The following is a 24,434-nucleotide window of genomic DNA, read 5'->3' as shown; positions in this document are numbered from 1 at the left end:
GGTATATAGTCAGTGGGTGATCAAAAAGATCCACTCTCAAACACAATGGAGAAGAGCGGCTGCCTCGCCTCCCATTTCCTGCGCATGTGCGCATGTGCGTGCTGGGAGCCGACTAGAAAGCCACCTAGGCGGTGAAAAAGAGCCAATTGTTTTGTGGTTCATTTGATTGTGTACTGCTCTTATTATTTTAAACAAAGAGCTATAGTCAGACAGGGTCACAGACTTAATAGCCTTGAGTCACCCAGGGTCAGTATAGGTTGAGGAGTTGTGTGTCTCAGCATAGACAACCTAGGAGAAGGAACCATTTCCTGACCATGAATGAAAATGAAAATACAGCTCTGGCTAGCGTTGTGGCTTTCAACAAAAGGGACGAGCCAGTGCCAAACTGCATTCTGGTAGGGAGCATGTTGGGATAATGCTTTCATGTATTTGCGTTCCTATTTTCTGATGTCATTCCGAGCCTTCTAGTAGACAAATACTGGAAGCCAGATAGCAAGGAAACTTTTTGACACTGCCCTGGGAGATCCTCTTCCTGATGTGCAAAATCAAAGCAGGCACCTATCTTGAAAGGCAGCCCGACAGCAAGTTGTCTGTACAGATTTTTATTAGTGCAAACCCAAACGGATGCATATGAGACTGGATGACACGTTGCGTTGAGAAGCCATCATTATCACTTAAGCACCCAAACAGTGCGTTGAATGTATTCTTTTATTCTCAGTCATAAATTTCATCCACAAAATTAATCTTTGTACCTTCTGTTCAAATGTTAGTTTCTTCACGGGCTATTGAATACAGTGCCGTGTCTGCTGTAGCTTAGCGACAAGCTGGGCCCCACATTTGCATACTCTGAGTAGAATCACTCAGAGAAGACAGAAAGCCCCGGGTATCAGATCTACCACCATCCTTGGATGAGGTTGGAAGAAACAGATGATAAAAATGGTACCTTGTTGAGGAAAGAGATGGGCGTGCTATTGAGACAGAGCATCAGTGTTGCATTAATTCTTTCTGTTTTCTTAGTCATCACATCAGATTGATTATTCTAGCCTTGGTAGCTTGACACAGAACTGCTGGGAGTACTTAAAGCTAACTATCCATATGTTGAGTGGTTAAGAGTGGGACTCTAGAGTCCCATTGTAACTGTTTAACTTGCAGAACAGCTAGCTAGCGGTGCAGGCTTGGGCAGTGCTCACCGGTCTATGGTGTCTGATTCCTTAGATGGATTTGATACTATTGCCCTCATGATGCTTAATAACTATGTGAGAGTAAAAATGCTTACTGTAATTTTTGGTGCATAAAATAATTTTCTGGTTTGGATTGTGATGACCTAGTTCCATGGACTGGATGACTGACTGACTTATAAACGATAGACATTCACTTCGTACAGTTCTGGAGGCTAGCAGTGTGATAATCAGGGTGCCAGCATGGTGGTAGCAAGGTGAAGTTCCTCCTGTGTGTAATAGAATTCTGACTTCTTGTATTCTTCTTATTTGGCGACTGTAGAACATGATAGGTTCCTGTTCACTTCTTATGAGGGTGCTAATAGCAGCCATGAGGGTGCTGCCCTCCTGACTTTAAATATTTTACATTTATATAAATATATATCTATTTAATATTTTAAATATTAAAAACCTGTTTTTAAATATTATCACAATGAATTTAGGATTTCAGCACAGAAACAGTCTGTTCATTGCAAAGGATAGCCTCAAGAATGAACAGGGCTTATCACTAAGAATCTGTGATTAGTATAGAGTTGATATTTGGCTTATGCTAACTATAAGGATATCTTCACTAACATGTGATTATATGGAACATAGAAAACAGTGCCCATCTGTGTGACATCATAGAGTACAGTACTAGGATGAGAGAGAAAAAATATCATAGGGGTGGAGAGGGAAGGAAATCTTTCCCAGTTAAAGAATTGTAGCCATTGCTATTTACAAGCTGATTTAACTCACCTCTCAGTCAAAGGCTAGAAGCAGTGTTCTTCATTACAGTGTTATAGAAGTTTAAAGCTGTGAGACAAACTGGAATTTCTCTGCGAACAGATACAGAGATGGACTCATGAGAAAAACGGGGTGTAGAAATTCTTCTGCTATCGGCCAGGCAGCTTAGGTTGAAGGACTGGTTCCATGGTTACCTGTGCTTCTGGTGAGCCACCTTGTTTTCTTTCTGAAATTCAGCTTTTCTCTCATGTGCACATTGAGTTGTTCAGAAGTAGCACTTCTCAGATTATCTTCTTGGACAAATTAGTTCCATATACTTAGTCAAATCTGGGGACAGTGCAGTGTGCCTCTCCTACCCAGGAGCTCCTGAAGTATCAGCTCTCATGTAAAATTCTTACTGGCTTTCGGAGACCTCCCTTTCTGTAGGATGTCTCTCTACTCTGGCAGTAGTTGAACCATGGAGACACTTTCTTCTCCTTTATTCCTATTGGCTTTGCTTTATTCCTGGTTTTGCATTTGCTGTCTGTGGTTTTGGGTCCTAATACAAAATAAGTCATGGCTAGGTTCAGTGTCCTGTATTGCTCCTGTGTTTCCATCTGTAGACTCATAGCTATTGGTCCTACAGTTAAGTCTTGATTTTGAATTGATTTTGTGTACGATGGGGATTAGGACCTTCTTTCCTCTTCTGAATTCCAAGGCCGTGTTTCTTCAGCACTATTTGTGGAGATGGCTCTTCCTACGACGTATATCCTTGATGCTTTTGCTGGAAGTTAGTTGGCTGTAAATATATGGTATTATTTCTAGGTCTCTATTGTTACTATTGGTTTATTTGTGTATTTGTTTGCAAGCACTAGGTTTTAAAATTATTTCCTTAGTTTCCATTGAGATTAATGTAATTGCACCAATTCCCCTCCCTCTAACTCCCTACGAAGCCTCTCCTTTACCTCTCCTTGCTGTCTTCTAATTCTCCATGTTGTTTTGAGTCAGGTAGTATATTATAGACTTTGTGTCGCTGTGACAGAGGACCTGGCGGAAGCAACTTAAGGGAGAACAACCTTGTTTTGGCTCATGGTTCCGAGGATTACAGCTTGGATTATCACACCTTGATAGAACCAGAAGCTAGAAGCTGGGGTAAAATGGGTCAGGTCTGAAATGCACAAGATCTTCCCTATGTTTTGTGTTTGTCAATCAAGTCCCATGTCCAAAATGGTCCAAAGCCTCTCAAAACAGAACAACTAGATACAGACCAGCCTATGGGACGCTTTGCACACAAATATCTGAAATATAGTAGGTAATGTGATGTCTCTAGCTACCTTGTTGTTGTTAAGGATTGATTCCTTCAGCTACTTGGGGGTTGTGGTGGTTTGAGTAGGTATGGCCCCCATAGACTCATAATGAGAAAGATAGCCTGATTCCATGACAGGCTTCAAATTGGCTGTTAAGGAGATTAGGCCTATATCTCTGTTTCTAAGAACTGGGCAATTCCAGGCAAGTCCAGGCCTCAGAAGCTGCCCCACCACCTGGCCTGAAGCAAGGACAATGGGTTAGCAGCAGTTTTTAGACTTCCTCTGCTACTTCTTCAGCCAACAATTTCCAGACCTCCCCAGCAAGTTTTCAGCCCCCACACCCAGATAATGGAATATCCATAGAGATGGACCCAACAGATTAACATAGAGGTCACCTACCCTGGAATTCCCTTATGTGCTTTAAATCAGGCCTAAAGGCTCACTTGGGTGTCTCTCTATCTTGGTAATGGGAAGACCCCAGCATACTGGACTTCTGCAGAATAAAACACTTGTTTACATACTATTTGAGTCTAGGGTGTCATTCTTAGGCAAATCATGGACCCTTGCAATGTGTTTGAATGCTTGGCCCACAGGGAGTGGCACTATTAGGAGTATGACTTTGTTGTGGTAGATGTGGCTTTGTTGGAGAAAGTGTGTCACTGTGGGTGTGGGCTTTGCAGTCTTCTATGCTTAAAGTATACTCAGTGTGGCCACTGTCGTCTTCTGCTGCTTGCAGATCAAGATGTTGAGCTCTCAGTTCTTTGTCTAGCACTATGTTTGCCTTTATACCATGATAATAGACTAAACTCCTGAAACTGTAAACCAGCCCCGATTAAACGTTCTCCTTTATAAGAATTGCCATGGTTATGGTATCTCTTTATAACAATAAAGCCCAAACTATGACAGAGTTCTTTTAGGGTTTTATAAGAACAAGTATGTCAAAGTAATACCTGAATTTCATGTCTATTGTAGAATGATTTCTAGTAAACAAGACACAGAATCAACAGAAGTGCCAATCAATAGAACTGACAAGGAAACTTTGATACATATACAGTGGGATAATAGGAAAAAAGAATGAAATGCTGTCAATTCTGGCAACATTTAGAGGTCTGAAGGAATTTATGATAAGCCACAATAAGCCAATCATGGAAATGTAGATATTGCATAATTTCTGTCTTAGTTAGGGTTTTACTGCTGTGAACAGACACCATGACCAAGGCAACTCTTAAAAAGAACATTTAATTGGGGCTGGCTTACAGGTTCAGAGATTCAGTCAGTTATCATTAAGGAAAGAACATGGCAAGCATGGTACAGGAGGAGCTGAGAGTTCTACATCTCCATCTGAAGGATGCTAGCAGAATACTGGTTCCCAGGCAGCTAGAAAGAGGATCTTAAAGCCACAGTGACACACCTACTCCAACAAGGCCACACCTACTCCAACAGGACCACACTTCCTAATAGTGCCACTCCCTGGGTTGAGCATATACAAACCATCACAACTTCATTTACAGGGAAATCTGAAAAACTGATTTTTACAGAAATAAAGAATAGGACAGTGTCTGTCAGAATCTGGGGTATAGGGAGAGGAGGATGTCAGGACAGTTCAATCAATAGTCACAATGTTTCAGGGAGGTAGAGTGTTCAGTAGTGCTCTGTTCGGAAACAGGGTGGCAGTAGTTAATACTGAGCTATTGTTTATTGATTATAGATTGATTCACTGTACCTTTTGTTAATAGTCCTAATAGATCATTATACAGTGTGTGTGTGTGTGTTTGTGCATATGTGTATAAAATCAACCACATTATACCATAAATATTGACAATTATTATAAATGAAAAATTGTTTAATTTTATTAAGACAAAGGAATCAAATAATATTAGAAAAAAAAAAAGGACAGGGTCACTTTTTGCTGGTTTTACTCCATTCTTTTAAGTGCATTTCTCTACAAAATCTTTTTCTCTTATTTGATATCTATTAATATTCTATAAAACTACTAATAGTTTGAGAATTTCCACCACGTGTACATACTAAATCCAGTTCTTGAACTTGAATTTTTATGACATGAATTCTGGTTCTTATAAACTCAGATTTAAAAACTAGCAGAGGAATTGTTCTTGCCTCCTTTCTGTGAGTGAGGAGGACATGGCAGGACAGCTCCCGAGCAATTAATTCCTCTTCCTGCCAAGACATAAAGAAAAATAAAAAGACAGTTAAGTTGGATTCCATGGAGTGAAGCAGAACAAGTTTTCAGTTGCTCTTTGGCACACTGCATTCAATTCTTAGAAGACTGTAGGATAACTGAATGTGTATGTGTTTGAATAAGTTATCGTCAGTGAACATAGAACATACTGAATAAAAGATAGGTTCCTTCAACTACAACTTTAATTTTTCTGGTGTGGAGACATAAGGAGAAATAAATCGTTGCCATGGAGATGGAAGCAGACCTGCCCACTGGTCATTTGAGAATGGCTCTTGTGTTCAGAAAGTGTTGTTTTAAATCACTCCTACTAATAACTGATCCCAGGATTGGATTCAAAGTCTCATAATGAAAGAAACAGGTTCACGGTACTAGACTCCATTTCTGCCGTTTTGGTGTTTTGCCTAATAAGTAATAGAATAGTGTCTATCTGAGACAGTTGTTCTAAAGTGGGTGCAGCGGTATGCTCCTACAATCCTAATACTTGGGAGGCTGAGGCAGGCAGAGAATAAGTTCAAGACCAGCCTGGGTGGCTATATAGTAAGACTCTGTCATAAAACTCAAACAAAACAGAAACTAATTTATATTATTTATTCCATTGATGAATTTGCAATCGTCATTGTCGTGTCTGTGTCTAGAAAGCATCCCTTGGTCTTGCTTTCACACCACCATGCTTTTTTGGCATGGTGGATGTCTTCTCATCACTCAGGTAAGCTTAAGTGTTTTGTGTGTCTTGCTTAAAAGACAAAGTAAGTAGACACTCACAACTGTTATTTTTTGAGATTTGCAATAAGGGTAACAATGATAGTCATTAGGTATTGGATGCTTTCTGTTGTGGAGAAGTGGTACATACATGATCTTGAATTATTTCATTATCCCAATGGATAGACAATGTTATCATCCACAAACTCAGAGAGAAATGGTAATTTTTCTAAAGTTTATCAAGTTGTGGCTGACTAAGCTGTGGTTCCAACCCAGGGCTGCCTAGTGTTGTCCTCTTGTCACAATTGACCAAATCACACTATGAGTACAAGCACATCCTCAGCCATGTCCACCGTCACAGGAAGGCTCAGCATGTCTATGTTCCAGAAATCTCCCATGAGCACTTGCAAAGTACACCTACCCTAGGGTAGAATGTACCATAAATGCCAGTGGTATCAATAAAGTTCCTAGATTTCAAGTTTTATCTAATTGTTCTTTCAGTTACACAGAGAGAAGAATTGAAATATGAAATATTCAACTCCAACACAGGTGCAGGCATAATTGTCTACCTTCTTCAATTCTGTGATTCTTCATTTTCTATATTTTAATACTGAGTTATCAAGTGTGTATGGGTTTATAATTTTTCCATTTTATAATATCTTAGTTAAGGTTTCACTGCTGTGAGCAGACACTATGACCAATGCAAAGACAACATTTAATTGGGGCTGGCTTACAGGTTCAGAGGTTAAGTCCAGTATCTTCAAGATGGGAACATGGCAGCATCCAGGCAGGCATGGTACAGGAGAAGCTGAGAGTTCTACATTTTCATCTGAAGGCTGCTAGCAGAATACTGGTTCCCAGGCAGCTAAGACAAGGGTATTAAAGCTCATACCTACAAGGCCACACCTACTCCAACAAGGCTACACCTCCCAACAGTGCCACTCCTGGGTCAACCCTATACAAACCATCACATATGATGTATTAGTCACTCAGTTCTACTGAACTGACTGGTTCCTGACATGCTACTTAACATCTTCTGTAGTGCTGACACAGTGTGCCTAGCTCATCCATGGCTGTAGTTTGCATGTCTTTTCTATTTCTATCCATTACTTTCTACCAGCTTTTGTGTACTCTGGAAAGTAGCTCATAGTTAAGCCCTAGTCTTTATTTTGTTGGACAGTTTCTGCCTTGTGTATAGGATATTGTTTTCATTCATATTCAATCCTAGTGTTGCCGTCTTTGGATTTAAATATTCCATTTTATTTTTTATGCATGTTCCATGCTAATGTTTCCCTCTTCTATTTAACAAGTATTAGTTTCTGTGCCATTTTGTTATTCTGGTGGTTTGTAGTGATATTGTTTGGGTTGTCACTTAGAGGTTAGGGTATGAATTATAATATATATTTTGTCTATTAGAATCTTCTCTCTGGTTAGTCAGTGATAAAGTTTTTGATAAAATATGTCAACTCTACCCCATTACCACTCCCATTTCTTCCCTTTTATTTTATGGTAATATATAGTGTGTGCTATTGATATCTCTGCTATAAATATAATCTAATTATGCTATAATTATTGCATTAGAGAAACTCCAGGGTTTTTAAGAGCACCTCAAAAGGAAAAATCAAATATATATTTATATGGTACTTTTTACTTACTTCCACTTACAGTGTTCTTTTTTCATCTCTCGTAGCTTGAACTTATTCGGTACTGTCATTTACTTTCAGCTCAGAAACTTTTCTTGGTGTTTCTAGACATGAATTATCTCCATTTTTATTTATGTATGGCTCTCTTTCTTTCACCTTCATGTTTGAAGGATCGTTTTAATTTGTTGACAGATTATTTTTTTTCTCCCAGCATTTTGAATTTGTCATTCCCTCCACCTTTTAGCTTCCAGTTTTCTAATGAGGAATCAGCCATGAATCATACCGCCGTTCCGCGCCACGCCACAAGACCTTTCTCTTGCAGCTTTCATAATTTTCTCTGTCTTTCAGTCTTAACTGTGGTTTTGTGGGCAGATACATTCTTTTGTGTTTGTTGATTGGGAGTCCTTGAAAATTTGCCATGCTTAACTTTTTAAAAAATTAAAGCTAGTAGTCTTTACTTTTCCTTTTTTAAATTTACTTTTCGTTCTTATCGTATTTGTTTTTGAGGCACCATCTTCATACATAGTCTTAGCTGGCCTTGAACTCAAAATCCTGCCATCACTTCGTGACTGTTGTAATAACTACTGTGGCTAATTGTGCTCAGCTCCAGGCATTGTTTGTTTCTTTTTAGAATAGAGTTTATTTAGTGCACAGGGAAGGGAGTTGATGAAGGAGAGAGAGAGAGAGAGGGAGAGGGAGAGGGAGAGGGAGAGGGAGAGGGAGAGGGAGGGAGGGAGGGAGGGAGGGAAGAAGAGTAGAGGAGTAGAGGCTGGCCATGAACAGGTGGAGAGAGGGGGGGGTGGGGGATGGGGAGAGAAGAGACAGAGGGTAAGAGAGTAAGAGAGCCATTGTTCTTTAAAGAACATTTCTTATTTCTCTTTTTCCTTTCATCCTAGGGTTACTATTACAGTCACATTGGTACTTTGGGATTTGTCCCACAGTCTTCTGAACTTCCGTTCAATGTCCCTCAAACTTCTTTACTTCCTGTTTCTCAGATCAGGCGATTGCTTTGGGGGTAAATCTCCATTAATCAGAAGCTAGAAACTGAGTTTCACTACAGAACCTGCGTTTTCTTTTACTTCTTTCACTCTTCCTTTTGGAGGTCGGTTGTTACTGTTAGTTTGGAGATGTCTTAGGAACCTTCCAGGGAAGCAGGTAGGCCATCTTTAGACCTCAGTTCCCTCTCTTTTTGTCCAAACCGAATCCCCAAGTCTCATCCAAGATTGCCAACGGTGGTCACTCCTCTCTCTCTGCCCCCATTCCCAGTGCAGTAAGCAGATAGATCTTGGTGGAGCATTCTGCTTTACACTCTCCTGTAGACTCCCTCAGCCTTTCCCCTTTTAGCCTATTTCCATCGCTAAGTGTCAGCTCCCAGTACCAAGAAACACGTTCTAACCAGAACCCCCAGTAGTCACACCTGACAGAATCTCAGAAGTATTCCACACTAGGCAACAAAGCCACCACACTCTTCTAAGAACCAGAGAGGACAACAGAAACCAAGGAACAGAAGATCCATTCAACAAAGACAAGACCAGATATCAGCACTTAGAATTACAATATCTTCAACCCAAATTATCCAGACACCAGCATAAAACCACAGTCAGTAACAGCCAGGACAATATGTCTCCACTAAATCCCAGCATCCCTGTTGGAGTAGACCCTGAGAAGTACAGTATAACTGAAGCACAAGGCAAGGACGTCCAAATAGCCTTTATGAATATGTTAGAGGTCCTTAAAGAAGAAGTAAATAAATACCTTAGAGGTATCTGTGGTAACACAAAGAGTGGAATAAAATGAAGGAAACTGTTCAAGACTTACAAGTGGAAATAGAGTAAATAAATAAAACCCCAACTGTGGAAAAGCTGGAAATGAAATTTTAGAAACTTGAACAGGAACCTCAGAGGCAAGCCTGACTGACAAAATACTAGAGATGGAAGAGAAAGTCTCAGTCACTGAAGATATGGATACCTCTGTTAAAGAAAATGTTAAATCTAAAATGATCCAAGTGCAAAGGATCCAGGGAATCTGGGACATTATGAAAAAGCCTAATATAATAATAGTAAAAAATAGAGTAAGAAGAAGAAACTAAGGTCAAAGGCATAGAAAATATTTCAACAAAATCATAGAAGAAAAACTTCCCAACCTAAAGAGGTACCTATCAAGGTACAAGAAGCATACAGAACACCAAATAGACCAGACAAGAAAGTCCCCATGCCATATAATAATCAAAACACTAAATATAGTGTACAAAAAGAGAATATTAAAAACTGTAAGGGAAAAGACCAAATAATATATAAAGGCAGACAGATTAGAATAATACCTTATTTTTCAATGGATGCTTTAAAAGCCCACAGGCCTGGACAAATGTTCTATAAAATTTTAAAGACCACGTACTTTTCAGAGTTGTACAAACATGCTAAATGGAATCGTAGTGTATTTGGTTGGTTTCAGCTGTCAACTGGATACAACCTGGACTTACCTGAGAAGAGTTGCAGTTGAGAAACTGTCTGGATCAGGCTGGCCTGTGGACATTATTGTTAAATGTAGGAAAGCCCAGGCCATTGTGGGAGGTATCATTCCATAGACAGGCATTCCTGCACAGTGTAAGAGAGAACAAAACTACCAGCAGGTAAGAAACAGTTACATACCTTGATTCTTTTCTCTTGACCATGGATTAGACTAACTGCTTGATTTCCTGCCATGACTTCCCAGCAATGACAGACTGAGACATGAAGTTGTAAGTGCATGAACCTTTTCTTTCCTCAATTGCTTTTTGGGGAAAGGTTTTTTTTTTTTTTTATCACAGTAGTTCTTTAGATTGATTCACAGTATAGCCTTGGGCTAATGTCATCTCCTCAAAACTTGTGTTACCCATTGTGGGTGAATGGCTCCACTGGAAATTGCCTTGAGGAATCTTAACCACATCTATCTATCTATCTATCTATCTATCTATCTATCTATCTATCTATCTATCTATCTATCTATCTTCATCTCCATCATCATCTACCTATCCATTATTTAAAGATTGATATTTATTTAATTTATTCACTTTACATCCCTCTCACTGCCTCACTTCCTGGTTACCCCTCCCATAATCCTTTCCCTTCATCAACCCTCCCCTTCTTCTCTTAGAGGGTGGGGCCCTGATGGTTATCCTCCCACCCTAGAACATCAAGTCTCTGCAAGGCTAGGTGCTTCCTCTCCCACTGAAGCTAGACAAGGTGGCCCAGCTAGTAGAACATATCCCATATGCAGGCAACTGCTTTTGGGACAGCCCCCACTCCAGTTGTTGGGGTACCCACATGAAGATTGATCTGCACATCTGCTACATATATGTTGGTCGTCTATGTCCAGCTCATGGATGTTCTTTGGTTGGTGGTTCAGTCTCTGAGAGCCCCAAAGGTCCAGGTTAGTTGACTCTGTTGGTTTTCCTGTGGAGTTCCTATCCCATTTGGGACCTGCAGTCCTTCTCCCCACCCTTCCATAAGAGTCCCTGAGCTCTATCCAATGTTTGACTGTCTTAACCACATTTATTAACAGTGACAGGAGGCCAGTGATCAGAGTGGTATTTCAGTTTAGTAGTTTTCAAGGAGAAGCGTGTGAGCATTTGTCAGCTTATTTGTTGTGGCGACACTGTCATCTGCTAAATCCCAATGAGATGCAAATGCTAAGAGATCAGAGTTTTTATCAGCCATGCAAATCAATGCTGGTGCATACATATGTATGTATGTGTATATGTGTGTGTGTATATATATATATAATGCATTGGCATTATATATGTTCATTGGCATTATCTATGTGTGTGTGTGTGTATGACTTCCTCAGTCTGCATAGTATAATATCAATTTTGTGTATGTTTTCAGGGCTGGCTAGTTGGAATTGGATAACCAACTTAGGTGCTCTTCTGTGAGGAGGACTCTTTGATATTCCTTAGGCTCTTGGTATTCGTTAGCTGTCTTTGGTTCTTTTTCTAGGGTTGAGGCCCAATGGGAAAGCCATATATTTTAAAAAAACAACTAAGTTTCCGAACCTTTTGTTCAAGTCATATAAAAACACTTGTGTGAACTCCCTTAAGTAGAAAGCCCTCAGTCGCTCTAATTAGAGCAATTGAATTGGGTTTTACTCTGTTCAGGTTCCCTCAGAGGACTTAATCAACCTCTGTGCACTGCACTCAGTAAAGTTAACACATGATCTCTGTGTTAAAGGGCGTGGGAAAGACATTTCTCCTGAGAATGACTGGCTTCTCCCAGGACGAGTTCAGAAACAGTGAGAATCTAAGGGAAGCCCCAGTTCTGTCTTAGTAGTGTAGTATGTAGCTTTTGCTACCCTGCCTTAACTCTGGGAATGGACCGAGCTACCAGCCCCCACCCAGAGAATATTGGATCCATGGATGAAAAACACAGACACACACAGTTGTTCAATTTTATCTTGCCTTATTGGCACAATTCCTGGGTACTACTTATCTCCTGCCTGGAGAAGCATGCCTTTATCAATACTTTTAACTCCACACCTCTCCACCTGCCGGCAAATTTAGTTGCTTAGTTACATTTAGTCTCGGCTCAACTTCCCAACCTCCCACCTGTAGAAGCAGTCGGTGGCCGCTCTGCCCAAGATCTCACATGGCTGGTTGACTTTTCTCCCTCTGAAGCATGGTGAACTCCCCTTCTTCTGTGCTGTGTCTGCTAGCTTGCCTGTGGGGTGCCCAGAAGTCCCACCTATTCCTTCAGTTCCTTCAGCCCAACAATTGGCCCATGGCTCCTTTACTGATAGATCAAGAACCAATCGGAAAACAGGACCTTAGAGCATCAGAACCACTCCTACACATAGTTCCTGTGTCTTAGATGCTTTCATTCTACCTAAAACAAATATTGACATTATTTCAGTATACACCGGTTGTGGGTAATGAAAAAAAATTATGAGGTATATATGATGCCTTATTTTTAAAGATATTTTTATTAGTTCGTTGAGAATTTCATATAACATATTTTGGTTCTATTGAAATACTTCAAATTTTGTCAGAGAATTATTATCAAATATCTTTTCAGGACTACCCTCTTAGGTTGCCATAAAAATGAGAAGAGTTATATCTTTTCAACTCATATATCATTCAGTATTTGAATATGATTACAAATTGTCTAAGTATTATTGTTTATATATTTGTATCAGCATCTCTCATGACCTCTCTGATAAATCAAAGTCCTTAGGCAGATTCCACACAGGTGCAGCTCTGACACTCCTTGGTCACTGACTGGCTATTTAAAGGGTTATCCATGTATGCCACATCACAGAATCTTTATCCTCATGTTAGCATATATGTCAACAGGAGTGAGGGACTCCAGGGCCTTAAATACCGGGCACAGATCAGCTCCTATCATGTGTTAGGAAGTTTTCATAACTGATCTCACAGCTGAGAGAGGACTCATTCTGATTATCTGAACAGCAATTGTTGGTGATTTATAAGATCTTTGTCTGACTTTCCTCTTTCTATTCAGTCATGGCTAGAGAGAAGGGTTCTGAAATTGCTATTTACTATTAGTTACATTAAGCGTTCTGGAATTTGACTACAAATGGAATCTCAGATTTCTTTTACAAGCTGTGTGAGTGTGACTATGAGTGTCTCTGTGTGTGTGTGTGTGTGTGTGTGTGTGTGAGAGAGAGAGAGAGAGAGAGAGAGAGAGAGAGAGAGAGAGAGAGAGACTGTGTGTTTGAGTATAACTCTGTGTGTGTGTTGTGTTTGTATACCTGTGAGTGTGTTTACATGTGAAGGTCAGAGGTGTATTTCTGTCCTCAACTCTATCAAGTTTGCCTTTATTCTCCACATGCAGTCTCTCACTACACCTGGGGCTGACTGTTCATATAGGTTTGTTATCCAGCAACCTCCAGAAACCTCTTGTCCCTACTCACTCCCATTCTTTACAACACTGGGGTTGCAGATACTGTAGGATCATGCCCAGCTTTTTATGTACATGCTGAGGACTGAACTCAAGTCTTTGTGCTTGCACAGAAAACACTATTATTCACCTCACTTCGTCTCTACCCTTAATGTTTCTTACTGTGCTTACTGTTTCTCATATGAGGACATTGGGAGGTCTTTGCATACAGCTTTCTAAACAGTTATTTATCACGAGCATTCTCTCTGAGTCCTATGCTAAGTGTGAATGACCGGTAATGAACAGGGGTTATTTCTGACCTCAGACTCTTCTTGGTAGACTCAGATTATTTTTCTCAATAGGGTTGCTACCTGTTTTCGTAATTTCTTCTGTTTGTTGTTGACCTTCCCTCTTTGTGTCCTTCTGATAGCCATTTTTATTTATCTAATTTTTTGTATTTCATGCAGATCGAGTATTGCCATATGCAAAGCATTGTGCAAGGCACATTGGGAAAGTTATCTCATTCATGCTATTAACACCAGGAACTATTATATTTATTCACACTGTGGTCCTTTAAATAATCTGAATACATTATTTCAGGTCATTGGTCTGTACCTGATGGAACTCAAGTCTACCGTCACCTCACACTGGAACACAGGTTGGTGCCACACTAAGCTGACTCCTGCGCTAGTCTCTCTGTTGCAGTGATTCTTATTACCACTGTTCCCATGGGTGATGAAGTAGGAGATATATTTTGTTCCTCCCCAGAGATTCTGATGTGTGCTCTGGTGTGGGATCTGGGAATGGCTTCCCCAGGGCTCATCCTCCCTTGTTGAGAGCCCTGAAGAGACAGTTATATTTGCTGCATTCTGCGATGCTCATTTTTACTTCCCACTCCCAGGTATCCGATTTCCAGTTGAGACAGCCTGTTGGTTCCTGTCTTCTTCTTTCTCCCCGTTTCTGCCATCTGAAGCTCTTCCACAGTCTCATACTGGATGGATGCACCCTGGCTCCTTACAAGATCCCAGCTTCCCTTCATCCAGTTCACACTTTGCTTCCTCGTGGCTTCTGACCTTAGTGTGAAATGGGTTGCTGCAGTTTCAGTATTTCTTCCCTTCGTGCTTCATGTAATTGACAATAGGAGGTCAATCATTATAGCACAATCAATCTAGGGCATGCTGCCTTCAGAGAACAGGTTCTAGAAGATGTATGACTAGCATCCTATTCCTTCCATCAGGTACTTACAGGGGGAAACTTGATACTATGCAAACTCTGATAGGGAAAGTGCAGAAAGAATTATATGTTGACTTCGAAAAGTACGTGTTTCTGTTAGAGTTTAATCAAATCTATCTTGATATGTATCATAGACGAGATAGAAATGAATGAGACCGATGCCATTTTGAAAAAATTTAGACAGGATCTGGAGAGATGGCTCAGTGAGAAAGGTGCCTGCCACCAAGCCTGACATCACGAGTTCGATACCTGAGACCTTCCATATGTTTGTCCTCATGACTGTGACAATTAACTTGGAGAATGAAAACTAATGTTTCTGGCCACATAGCATTCTCAGAACCAGGAAAATGGTTATTATGGCTGTTACTATTCTCCCATAGTTACTTTTATTTGTTGAAATGTCTCTACCATGTCACTATCCCCATCCCCAACCTTCTGTTCTTCTCCAGATGACCTACTTGTATTCCATGGTCCAAATCCCAAACAGGGAATTTGGCATGAAGTAAAATTTTCTCAATTCCTCTTCTAAGGCTCAGGGTAGTTCAGTCTTCAATCCATCAATGTCTCTGTTGAACAATGTCCATCAGCTACACTTTTTCCAGGAGATCACTCATTACCCTTCCTGAGGAAAGGGTAAAATGTGGATTTGCCTTCAGAAGTCAAGCACCTAGGTTTCCTTCCTAATAGGTGACTTTGAGATGATTGTAAACCATAATTTATTACTGCTTTCAAAAATACAATCTGACAAAAGGGGTGTGAAGTCACCTATCACAAAGTGTGTAATCAATTACACCTATCTGTCTATCCATCCAGTCAACAGACTTTTAGAGTGATTCTATCAGCTTGTTTCTTAGGATGCAAAACTGAACCGCCATTATAAATGAGCTACTTTGTGTGTAGCCAGCGAGTTCTACATTATCATATACACAAGGAAATAATGATGCCCTGGGAAAAAACTGCATCCTTGGTCCTGCTTTCATCAGAGCATCCATAATGAACCCAATTAGAGGACAATGAATTTAGGCTGCCTGACATTGATTCCAGCTAATATAGCATCTCATAGGAGAGGGAGAAAGCACCATGGGCCTCGGTAATTAGGAGAAGATTAGCAGAGAAGTTGGGCTGTATAGGAACCTTGAAGGGTGGTTAGTAATTAGATTTATGAAGGCAAAGAGGGAGAAGTCCTTCTAACTGGGAGGAGGCTAAGCAGGATTCTTCTTCCCTTAGCTCTAAGGTTGTTTTCCAGGCCCCTGCATCTTACACAACACCGTGACTAACTATGAGAAGCAGGGACCAGCTCTTTTATTCGACCCATATTCTTGGCAATATTGGGAAGTGACTCATTTGAGCTAGTAAAATTATATTAATTATAGAGAAGATACAGAGTCTTCCTGAAGCCTACAGCGCTTGCCCTGTATATAACATGGGTTACCATGTTAAACTAAGCACTACCATTATCCTTGACTTTGTGTTTTCCAAGAGAACAAAGACCTATGCCCATGCCCATGTTGTGGCCAAGATGTGGCACAATCCTTATTATATCAACCCTGTTTTGGTTTAAATTTTTACCAACACTCTACCCTTTCCCCTGTGTCATGGCATCCCCAACTCTTTCTATGATCACAGAGCTGTGTCAACTCGTTTTTTTTGAAGTGCCCTCTTTTGTTTCATCAAGAAAACAAGCCTAAGTCATTCGAAGTCTAAATTTGTTTCTGGGTTCTCTTTCATCTTGATATCATCAATCATTAACATGTAAAGTCGAGATTTTTAAGGAAAAGCTCCCACCTTCCCCTTTGTTGATTTGCAGGATTGGGTATCCTACTTCCGGCACGTCAATCCAGTGCTTTTCCATGAAGCTCGCCTTCTCCAGTAACGAGTGTTTTAAATATGATCTTTGTTCAATTCTATTTGTTTCAACTAATTAGTAGATTTTGCCCAGTAACATTTGCTTCTAGTAATCTTTATTTAAGAAGCCTATGTTCTCGAGGATGGAGAGACCAGTGTTGAGTGTGCATTCTTTTCGCAGAGGCTTAATTTCAAGCACCTACATGTGGCAGCTCACAACTACCTGGAAACTGGAGCTTCAGGGGATCCACTGCCTTTAGCCTCCAAGGGTGCCTAAACTCACAAGCACGTAACTACATATATGCACACATACATAAACATAATTAAACATAAAGTACATTAAAATATACTGTTTATACTGAGGAGTTTTGGTTTTGTTCTGCTTGCTTGTTTTGTGAAAGCCACAAAAAGCTAGGCTGAATTTCCCATGTAGAATCACGCATTTAGGAGTACGGTATCTTCACCATACCAGTTATTAAGGATATAAAAATTAGACAACCCCTTACTTCTACAAGGCAAGTTTTTGTCTCTTTTTCGAGGGTGTACATTAAGACCCTGACAATGTCTACAATGTATGTTGAACGCCATGTACTCTGGCCAGCACATAGCACACACACACACACACACACACACACACACACACCCTACACATTTGTCGTGAAGGACCAAAGAGGATAGCAAACGAAGAACTTGAAGAAACAGAATAGGAGAAGCTGTGAAAGATCACCAAACTTTCTTGTTATAACCTGGCATGTGGCACTTGAAGCCTGAAGTGCTCTAATTCGCTCTGCCTTCTGGGTCATTATAATCTCTAATGAAGTTTACTTACCAGATCAACGCAAACCCCCCAGATTGCTATTAACATATGTATAGAACCATCAGGTTTTTTTTTTCCTGGATCTTGCTCCTTAGATCTGGAAACTCTTTAAAACAAATGAATCCCAGCTTGTGGTGAGAACAGGTGTTCTCCCAATACCTGTGGTCTTCCCCAGGCTTTTATACTTCCCAACAGGGCCCGGTGATGAATTTTAGACAAAACAAGTGGCCTATGAATAGGGCAAAATGATCACTTTCAGAGTAAGGGGGGAGGAAATGCTGCTAAGATGGCTTAACTACAAGATGGACAGCGGGATTTCCCTGGGTTATAGTTATCTAACGGACACATATAACTGTTTAATTGTGTTAACTCATAGAAACCTGCGTTCTTTTTTGTGTATTATAACCATTAGCATAAATTATTCTGCCAGATGCAATGGTTATGTTTACCTTAGTTACTGTTCTCACTTGTTGTAACAAAATACCAGAACTCTGGGGAGAAAGGGTTTGACTAAGGGAGGTATTAGGTCAAGGTGGGAAAGGTGTAGCAAAGCAGGAGCGTGCATCATCCGCCATATTGCGTAGGTAGGTAGTAATCATGATGGACAGGAAGTAGGGTGAGCTATAAAACTACAGTCTCCCTTACCCTCCTCCCCTCCCCCCAAACTTCCTTGAGTGAGACTTCCTGAACAACCTTCCTGAACATCACCACCTGTAGCAGGAATGGCCGGGCCACCTCTATGTAAATGCCAGGGGCCACACAGCCGCAAAAACATCTCCTGAAGGAGGACCTAATTGAGGACTGCCTGAGAGACCAAGGATTGCTGGTGCAGACAATGCCAGCCAATCGGGAGCTGCTATTTAGAAGAGATGCTTTCTTGGGACCAATGGGGCGTGGGTGGAATGTATTAAGGGAGTTTGCAGCAGTGTTCAGGGAGCGTCCTGCTCCCGGAGTCTGTGTCGTTGACTGCGCCACCTCACCTCCAACTCCCATAGGCAGGTAGGGTCAGGCAGAGAATAGTCCAGGGCACAGGCAACAACCACCAGTTAGGAACCAAATGTTTAAACATTTGTCTGTATTCCACATGTAAAACAACACTATTCAAAATGTTCCGGCTAGGACACCTGTCTCTCCCAAGGAATAGTGCTTTTTGGGAAAACCGCCTACTGTCCAATCAGAAGGAAAGACTGATGGCTGAGCCTGCTAGCGGATTATTGATCACGGTGGGACCATGCTGTTCCTCTAGCCCTTCAGTATGCTTGTATGTGTCCTATTGCTTCATTATGAACTCCTTCATCTTTTTCTAGGATACGATCTCAAAAAGACCCAGTATAAGAGGTGTGCAAGCTATTCCCAGTGACTGATTCCATTAGAGACTTTTGTGCTTTTGATCATGACCCCGAAAAGCATGTTTTACTTGTGCAAAGATTGAGGCCTTAAGTTCCCTTTCCCAGGAACATTATGGATGAAATGTACCTTTTTTTTTTTTTCCAAAGTTACGTTTATCCTAATTCAAGTGACCTGAAACTGTTGTAAGAAATTATGAGAAAGAACTGTGAGGTACCTGACTTATTGCTTCTCTGAGGTAGGAGTTGTCACCAGGCAAGCCTATTGTCTTCTGAGGATCACTAACCATTTCTTCTTAACTGTGGACATTCAGAGTTGTTATGAGATATCCTGTATTCCATAGCTTGTGCCTTGTTTCTTCATATGTGTCCACATCCTGGTACATAAGGTACTGTTGAGGGCGTTGGAAACACAAAATTATCCAAGTTGTAGGGAAATCTTGTAATTCCTAGGAGCATAAGAATACTGATGAACTGTTAAAGAATTATTAACATTGAACAAGCCCTTTGTCCTAGAATCATTTTTAAGACACTAAATCCTTTTGGATATAACCTGACATCAGACAGGAGAGTTGGATGTGTTTGTCTCATCTGGCTTTTGCGTGTCATTTGAACTTTTATGGTTGTTAATAAATACTTATTTTCTCCTCTGAATAGATCAGAAGCTTCATTCACCAGGAGCTTTCTGTCTAGTCTTGTACTGAATCAAGAAGGTGAAAGAGAAGACGGCATTGATCTTCACAGCTTGCGGGTAAACGCAGAAGATGAGATTCCATCTTCTCCAACTGAAGCCTCTGTGTCTGTTTCCCACCCCCATAACATATCAATGGGACACACATAATTCTGTATCTTCCCTTCCAAGCATAGCATGTCAGTGGATGACCCATGATAATTTTTTTCTGCTACTCTAGAAACTCAGGTCCAAGATAAACAGTGTGTAAGACAGTAGAGAGAAGCTCTCTAGGGATACACTCCCTGATTAACACTTCTGTATGCTGGATAATCACCATGGTATCAATCATGAGTTTAATAAATCAGCTTCTGATGATGCTCCTTTAACCGTTACCTTCTTCTATCACCAACTTTTGCAGGACATTTTGATCAAGGCATTCACCATTGGGAAACATTTTGCTACAGTGAAATCAGTTCAGACAGCTGAGGTTCTATGGAGGGGGCCTGATGAGACTCTGTCAGTGAGGTACAACTTGTTGGTATTTGAGAAATTTTGAATTCAAAAGTAAAAAAAAAATGATCCAAAGATTATTTTCAAAATGTGCTTGTTGCTAGCCTCATATCATATCTGTAAATTATAATTTTATACTGAATTTGACATCAACTTTGGCTTCCTCAGAATAATTGTCATTTCAGACAGTTGGAACCTCGTGTTCAGTCCTAGTAGATTCAAAAATTGATAGCCGTGGTTTAGTAAACTGAGAAAAGGATCGGTAAGGTAAGCATTTCTATTTCTCAGAGCTGTGCCTGGTTCATAGTAAGCTATCAGTGGACATGTTTTGATAGAAAGGTTGAGTGACTTCATCTTGTCAAATGAACATCCAGGAAGCAACCATAGTGTATGACACTGGATCATGAGACAGTCCCATGGTTCCAGGAATATCTCAAAATACTGTTCCAAAGGAAGACTTCAGCTATCACCTGGCCAGAGAAGAAAGAGAGTGCTTTAAGGATGAGGGAAATCTAGTTAGGAGATGGTTACTGCAGGTAGAAGCTTGTGTCCCCTGCCTTCTGGTGGGACTGACCTACTACAGGAAGCAGCCAAAGTAACAGGGCGGGGCTTTTGGAAGATGTGGAGACAGCCGTTAGGGAATGGAAACATCCTAAATATCATTTAACCAATGACAGATAATAAAATTGTGGTGTACATGCACTATGAAATACTATTCAGTTGTAAAAACAAAAGGAAATCATGATGTTTTCAGAGAGATGGATGGAACTGGAAAAGATCATATTGAATGACAAATGTTTCTCACGGTCTCTCATAAGAGGCTCTTAGATACAAACCTCCAGATACGAGTACACATCCTTCAGTAACTACAGAAACCAGGACAGTAGAGAGAGACCGTTACTGGGGTAGAGGGATGGGGGGAGCTATAGAGCCTGGAATAATGGTAAAGTAGTCTATCTGGGAAAACAGGAAAAATCAGTGGGGTCTCTAGTTGAGACTGGAGAGGGAGATAAATACAGCTAAAGAGGGTAAAATAGGGTGTCTGAAAAAAATCATGAGGAATCATACCTTTAACTACCAAAAATACCTATAATACCCACATAACTGTATCAATATACATATATAATTTACATGAAAATTTCTTATTTGAGCTTACAGTGGTCCCCACAAGAGCTATAGACTGTCTGTAAAAACCCCAACCACCAGGCATGAGAAGCTCTCCTTTGAGTTGTTGGGCAGAGATATTTTGAGAGACTCCCAAAATATTGTAGGTTATTGTTACTGCCTTTTGTTGCACCCCACCCCCCACCCCAGAAGTGTAAGGTAAGATTTCTATTGCTGAAGACACTAAGCACTTCAGACACAGGACCCAGAGGCTTGTAATCTGGAACCAACCTGAAAGTTTCTTCCTTAAAAACTAGCTTTCATGGTTCCAAGATGTGTCATGTAAAGCTTCCAAAGATGGGAAGCCACCAACAGTCCTATCCTGTTCCAATGCCTATGAACCACAGCAATGGCCAGCATGGCATAGTAACCCCAAGGGTCCAGCAGTGGTAACCAACAGCTCTTTAATTGGACTTAGAAAACCCTCAACAAGTGAAAAATCACACCCAGCACTGGAAATCTAGTTAACTACCCAGGGCTAGTAAAGTCATGGATCCTGGAGGAGACCCTGTGAGCCACTACTTTACTAAATCAGCATGATTCTTCAATACATTCTAAAAGTTTTCCTTATACACACAGATAAGTGTAGTGTTCAGCCCTCATCAAGAAAATTTCTTTTTGCAACAGGTGGAGACCACTATAAAAAGCCACAACCAATTGAAATGTTAAAACTGTGAGTCCCCATCCCGACAGACACACCCACAACCCAACAGCCCCAGCTAAGTCTCAGAGACCATTGTGGAAGAGGAAGGTAGAAAGACTAGGAGCCAGAGGATCAGGGAGTTTGCTGTGAGGCTATGCCCCCTAGAAATGTCAGAAGCTATGCCTATGAAATATCGCCAACACGACTACTTCTGCTTAAACACGATTCCAATAAGGAAGACACTTATAGACAAGCTAACATGGAAGGAAGGGGAGCTCACTCCTTCCTAGTGCAAACATCCAAAGCCCTTACTCTTAGTTTTGTAGGATTCCATAGCACATTGTCGTTAGGATCACCTCATTTTACGCATCCACAGATGTATTACTTAAAGGCTATCGAGGGATGGGGTGGCCACACTGATCCTGGGAAATCAAGAGAATATTGAAGAGCAAAATGATGCACACGTGCCGTGAAAGAGAAAGACCACTTCAGGCAGAGATTTAAGTCTGTAGTCCATATCCCCTGCCCCAAACAGAAAGTATGGGTGTTAAAATATCCATGGTGGTTGTGCCTGGGCACCTACCTTCATGGTGTTCTCACTTAGAGGTTTGAAAGAAACCACTATACTGAGATGTATTCACAAAAATTCTCAATATATATATTTTTTTAAATCACCGAACCGTTTTCTAAGTAGAAGGCAATGTGAAAGTCACTTTGCGTGTGATACAGATGAAATATTGCAATACTTTGATGACATGCGTAATGTTTTATTTGCCTGGCAGTTTTAACAGGGTGTTGTGTCCTTCAAATGTCATGCCATTTGCATTCATTTCAGCATTCAGTTTCTCTGTACACTGCTGTCATTGTCCCAGAAGGATTGCTGGAAGCCTACATCCAGCAAATGAATGTTCCCTCTCTCCCCAAAAGATGCTGTCTGTCTGTCTGTCTGTCTGTCTGTCTGTCTGTCTATCTCTATAGCTAATCTCTATATCTCTATATCATCTCTATCTCTATATCTTATCTATATATCTATATAGCTATATATCTATATAGCTATATATCTACAAGTTCAAGAAGTTGTTGGAGCGGATGAGGATGAAGAACAAGAGAGGAAGGTGCTGATTTAGATGCAAACACTGAATATGCGCTCAGCGCACTAGAAACCGTTCCTCAACCTGGAGCGACAGTGCAAATGGATCCAGGTAGGGTAGGCTCAAAACGGCTCTGCGAGTTTAACAGACCTCTGGGCAAAATAAATACTTAGGACGAAGTGTCAGCAGCCAGGGAATGAATTCTGTGTAAACCAAGTGGAGGTTGCCCTGAATGAAAGGCTCCCAGGGAAATTAAATGAAATAAAGCTGGTGTTTGAACAAGATAGTCGTAAAAAAAAATAGTTAGAGAGGAGTTTAAATAAGTGGCCTGAGATTTAATTTATAGCGTGCCGATTGTCAAAGCTTGCGCCTGCAAGAGCATGATGGGAAGGGAAAGCCCCTGAGATAGTGGCTGGGTTTAATTATCCAGGTAGGAGGGGGAAGGTCTCAGAAACTAAATGTGATGGAAATTGGAGGTGGGTGGATTTGGTGCGAAAAGTTGAGAGGGGAAACGAAGGGGCTGGTGTAGCACTACTATCTCTGGCAAAAGTCCTAGTAGAGTTATGATATGTTATGTTATGCTGTGCTATGCTATGCTGTGTTGTTGTGTTATGTTTGTATGTATGTATATATATGTATATGTGTATGTATATATGTATGTACGTGTGTGTATGTATGCGTGTGTTTTGTGTGTGTGCATGGGGAGGGAACTTGGGGAAGGTACATGTGCCATGGCATAGGTGTGGATGTCAAGGGACAAGTATGTGGAGTCTGTTATTACCTCTCCCATTTGGGTCCTTGGGATCAAACTTGGATTAACAGGCACTGGGCCGTCTTATAAGCTGTTTTTATAAAGTCTTAACGTTTGCCTCACTCTTCTGGCCTCTTCTGTAATTTCTGGGTACGTTAATACCTGGAGAGAGTGGAGCTAGTTGTTAATTGATTCTCAGCTACTGCCCTTTTGGCATTTCATGTGGCTTCGTAGTCCCCAGCTCTGTCAGAGGAAAAGAACGCTGTCTGAACAGAAGAGGGAGGAGAAGTGTTGTTTGAAGTGCTAGAGCCAATAGGTGCTGTTCGGGAAAACTGGCTCACCAGTGTACTTAAGACCGTGACTGAAGTGGATAGATAGATCAAAGAGAGGCTAATTGATGGCAACTGGATATTAAAATTTAAATGCAAAGCTCCTCACCTAGATCAATAAAACAGCTGATGGCCAATGTTTAAATAGTTATGAGTTTTGAAGGAGTCCCTGCTTGAAGTTTCAACCTTTAGGTTTAGATTAATTTTGGAGTGAAGAATGATGTTACGATCTCTCTCTCTCTCTCTCTCTCTCTCTCTCTCTCTCTCTCTCTCTCTCTCTTCTTTCTTCCTTTCTCCTATCTGCCTTCCTTCCTCCTCTCCTCTCCCCTCCCCTCCCCTCCCCTCCCTCCCTCCCTCCCTCCCTCCCTCCCTCCGTCCCTCCCTCCCTCCC

General features: G+C 40.9%; 1 long non-coding RNA gene across 1 annotated transcript in view; it reads left to right on the top strand.

Moving 5' to 3' along the window:
* Nucleotides 1-24,434, top strand: part of LOC114631848 — a 44,912-nt gene that overhangs the window by 9,365 nt on the left and 11,113 nt on the right. The gene's annotated exons all lie outside the window — the stretch shown is intronic.

This window comes from Grammomys surdaster, unplaced genomic scaffold (assembly GCF_004785775.1).
Source record: "Grammomys surdaster isolate TR1022 unplaced genomic scaffold, NIH_TR_1.0 367, whole genome shotgun sequence".
Lineage (NCBI taxonomy): Eukaryota > Metazoa > Chordata > Mammalia > Rodentia > Muridae > Grammomys > Grammomys surdaster.
The sequence above is the reverse complement of the archived record's forward strand: the minus strand, read 5'-3'. Positions and strand labels throughout refer to the sequence as shown.